The sequence below is a fragment of the Chiloscyllium plagiosum genome, chromosome 42 (assembly GCF_004010195.1).
Source record: "Chiloscyllium plagiosum isolate BGI_BamShark_2017 chromosome 42, ASM401019v2, whole genome shotgun sequence".
NCBI lineage: Eukaryota > Metazoa > Chordata > Chondrichthyes > Orectolobiformes > Hemiscylliidae > Chiloscyllium > Chiloscyllium plagiosum.
The window spans coordinates 11811001-11815638 of record NC_057751.1 but is presented as its reverse complement, the minus strand read 5'-3'; positions in this window follow the sequence as shown (position 1 = coordinate 11815638).

Genomic DNA, 4638 nt, shown 5'->3' with positions numbered 1-4638 from the left:
TTGCACAAAATCAAGTCTCTCATTGCTAATTAAGGTTTTGCAGTCTTATTAACAAGAACATAATTTTTATATCACAATGATAACAATAAACAGAGTGCACATAGCTACTTTCTTTAATTCACTACTTTAAATAATCACCAGGGGGCAACACGAGCACCAAAAAGGGCCACAGAAAAATAGAGGGAAAGAAAAATGACAAACATCACTGCATGAATTGGAAAGCAAATAGATATTTCATAAAAGACATTTTCAGCATGGAATTATTCAATTTCTTGACAACATTGCATAGAAGTTTGGAGAAATAGTGGTGCTTATTAATGATGCCATAATCTTTGAATCTTTCACATTTTGCCTTGACTTGGAATGGAAGAGGTTTGGTACTTAAAAGTGAATTATTTAAGAATATAGGTCTGTATCCATGATAATTCCTTGTTAATTATTTTAAACTAATGGTTTGATTTGGTCAATTGTTGATAAGAACTGAAAATTTGACCACAATCTCCGTACACACACAATTCTACTCCCACTTTAATTGTACTTGAGAAGTAGCTGCAGTCCGAGAGCCTTTCTTTCAGATGAAACCTTAAAATGAAACATTGCTTCCCTGACGAATAGCTCACTTTCTTGCGGAAAACAAGTTCAGAAAGTTCCCCCAGTGCCTTGTGTAATATTGATGCCTTCAACACCACCGTTTTGGCAGCTGATATGCTGAAGGGAGAAGTGCCAAATAGCTGACATCCCTGATTTAGCTTAGCTCTTCAATACAATGAGATGGAGACATATGTTAACGGCTGAAGCAATACATCAATAGGAGGTTTTTTTAAAAAACAATTACTGCTGCAGGATGAATACCCCAAAAAAAAACCCACTTTTTTTTGGGGCGACAAACTGAAATGGAAGGCATACTGCCATATAACTGAAATACCACGAGAGTTTAAACTTAAATCAAATGTTGCATATTTTTGAATTGTGCATTGCAATGTTACTTTTTGAAGCAGTACATTTGAGACTGAGTGATATCGAGAGAGATTCTGCCTGAAGACAGTTGCCTGGTTGTACTGTATTATGCTAAAACTATAAGTGGCAGCTGAGCAGCCAAGAAACATCCAGAGCCTGCAGACAGAAAGCATCTCTCCTCCTCTCTCTTCAGGTGGGAAAATACAGAAAAAAACAAAAGAGCTTAAAAGAAAGAATTCCAACAAGAACCAGGTCCACCCAATCGACTACTGAATCAAGCAACAACTATCACTACACAGATGACAGCATGTTTCCTGTTCTAAAAATCGAAAACACAGTGAGACAATTTAACACTGACTTGAAATCTGAAGTTGTGATCTGTGGCGTTTTGTTTTGAATAGATTTTACCACTTAGTACCTTTGCCTTTTGTCTGTTTTAATCAGGAATGAGAGTATTTTTTTGTGCTTTTTGAACCAGTGTAGTTTAAATTGCATTCACAAGTTAGAAACCCTTTTACGCTGTCTTTTGTTAAAGGTAAGTGTAATATTAAAGAGTTATTTTCTGTAAATGATGAAGCCTGATGTGAATTGCTGATATCTTGAATAACACTCCATCAGGATTAATTGAAAATGTTGAAAATCAGACAGCTGGCATAGATTTGTGACATGTAGGTTTATTTCACAAAGTTTACTTACATTTTTTGATTGAGATGACAGTGGACCTAACAATGTCTATGGATGTATTTTATATGGACTTACATAGGACATTTGATCAAGCCCCTCACGAGATATTGTTGCCAAAAGTTGAAACTCAAAGAGCTGTCGGCAAATAATTGATCTGGTTCAGCATTTCACTGAGCAACAGAGTGGACAAAATAGTCAAGTACTTTAGTTGGAAGGATGTTTCTGACAGTTTTTCAAAAGGATTTGAGTTGTGGCTTGAACCATTTGAGTGTTGTTAACAACTCAAATGATCAAATAGAAAATTGCATAAAAATTTGAAAATGATATAGACAGGCATAATTGTAAACAGTGTTGATGAAAAATCATATTACAAGGATGTTATCATGTTAAAATTATGTGAAAACTGTAGCCAGTGGGTTCCACTCGAACTACATATGACATTATTGACTTTATCCCTAAAAAGCATAGAAAGTCAGGTAATTTATGAAGAGTGAAAAGCTAAAAAGAGTGGCTGTCCAAAAATACAAGGGAATGGCAGTAACATGAAAAGCTGCCATGAAAATACAAAATAATCAAAGGGGAATGGAATGCTAACTTTTATATTTGGAGAGCTGGTTTAAAAAAAAATAAATAGTCAGTACTTAGCTATATACAACCCCAATTGGAGCATGTCTTGTGTACTGAGCAATTCTGCATACCAGATCTCAGGCAGTTTTTGCTAGCCCAAGCGTGATGCAGATTTGCTAGAATTGATACATGAATTTGAGTTGAGTTTCCTGGAATTTAGAACATGAATCGTGATTTCACTCAATGTTTGATGGAATTGAGAAGATTAACATTCACTGAATGTTTCAAGATCGTAGAAGGTATTTTTGCTGGACTGGGACATGGTTGACAAGTCAGAGCCAAGCCTTTTAGAAACATAGTTGAAGTTTGGAACTCACTTTTGCAAAGACCAGTCATTTACACGACATCAATTCTTAATTTTAAATTTGAGATTGGTAGACTTTAGCCAAAGGTATTACATGAGGTGGGGAAATAGCACAGGAAGGTCAAGATCAGCTGTTAGTTTATTGAATGCAGAACAAACTTGATTGTCAGGCTTAATCATGTTCCAAGATTAATTGCTCATTGTTGCTAGCAGCATCTTGCTCTCTGCTAGTTTGTTGCTATGGTTTTCAACAGGTTGCTGCAATTCAAAACTATTTGTGGACTATGAAATACTTTGTTAGAGTAAGCAAGTGAAAGGTACTGAAATTGCATGTCTTTTAAGATGCTATAATTTGTTCACTCCAGTGAATATTAGGATATATAGCATATGATGCATAGCAACATATCTACCACTGTTCCTGATGGCTTCTGAACTGCTGAATACTAGTTCCGTATGCCTTCTCCCTAATTATTACTGTCCTGAGTACTTCTCATTTTTAAGAATCTGCTACCTATATCATGCTTTCACAAAGGGCCAAAACAATGATTTGCAAAACAATGGACTTTTCACTTCAGTGGTACAAATAACGTCTCTGTAAAGTGGTGCTTGACTCACAACTGCTGTGTTAGCAGAATCTGAAGCAGCATCAAACAACTCTGATAGATTTAATGAATAACAACATTATTCTTGGAATGAATGCCAGCCAGGAGTAGAAGCAAATTTTTTGGCTTATTGCTTGACTGCTAGCTCCTTCAAATAAACATCTGTTGTTATAAATGAAGCAGAAAAGTCAATAGTTGAAAGTTTTTGGAGCAGAATACTACCATTTACTGCACAACTCGCTATCATAACCACTCATGGAATGAGGCTTCTTTTTAAATGAAGGGCAGGCATAATAGAAGGCATGGGGCACTGAGGCTTGGCAAGTAACAGATATTTGTAATCAACCTGTAACTACACATCTCTAGACCAGATGGTTCTTGAATTTGAGCCTCATGGCTTAAAGGGAAAGACAGTACCACTGTGCCACATTTGCGGTGGGATCTGGATTACAGGTAGGAAATATATTCACATCCAAATCGTAGAGGAATTGAGGGAAAGTGGTCAAGGAGTCCTGATTGCTGAGGCTGGGTCCCATTGCAGACAATTCATTCTCCTTTCCAATTAGCGGGGGAAACCACTTACACATTGGAAACCAGCTGCCTGTCTGGCTTTAATTTCCAGCAGCAACCAGCTATGGGCCTGTGCAGCCACTCAGTAACACATGACAATACACAATGCTAAATACATCAATAAATATTATGGCTGCAGAGGTACACAGTTGCGGGAAGGGACTCTGGATGGTTATGACAAAGTCCCTTTTTTTAAAATTCATTCACATGGGCATCGCTGACTAGGGCAGTATTTATTGCCCATTTGTAATTAAGAGTTAACCACATTGCTGTGGGTCTGGGTTCACATGCAAGGAGACCGTTTCCTTCTCTGAACGAGATTAGTGAGCCAGATAGGTTTTACCTGACAATCAACAATGCTTTCAAGGTCATCATTAGACTAATTCCATATGTCACCATCTGCTATAGCTGGATTCAAACCCAAATCCCAGAATATGACCTGAGTCTATGGATGAATAGTCCAATGGTAATACCACCAGCCTGAAATGATCCTTCTCACCACATCCCCAGAATCTTTATCTGCCCTGTGAGGTTCAGCTTTGTGAAATAGGCTTCTTGGCTGAGAGGCTGTCAGTTTGTCAATCAGGCTGTGATTAGAAAGGTGCCCTCTATTTCAGTTCCACAGAACACTGATAAACCCATTCTTGTGTTCCCAGACCTCCCAACAGTTGTATCCAAACCCTGCTCAGAATTCACCTCCATGGTAAGTCCAGAGCCGAGTATCAGATTCGTGAATTGCAAATCAGTTTGGGAGCTTGCCTTTTCATCCTTTACTACAGTTGTTAAAAGGAAATAAATATTATTCAAAATTGAAGAATACTCAAGAAGATAGGCAACAGGATCGATTTGTATTATGCTCCATTTGAAAGTCTGAGTAACCACAAATCTTTAAAA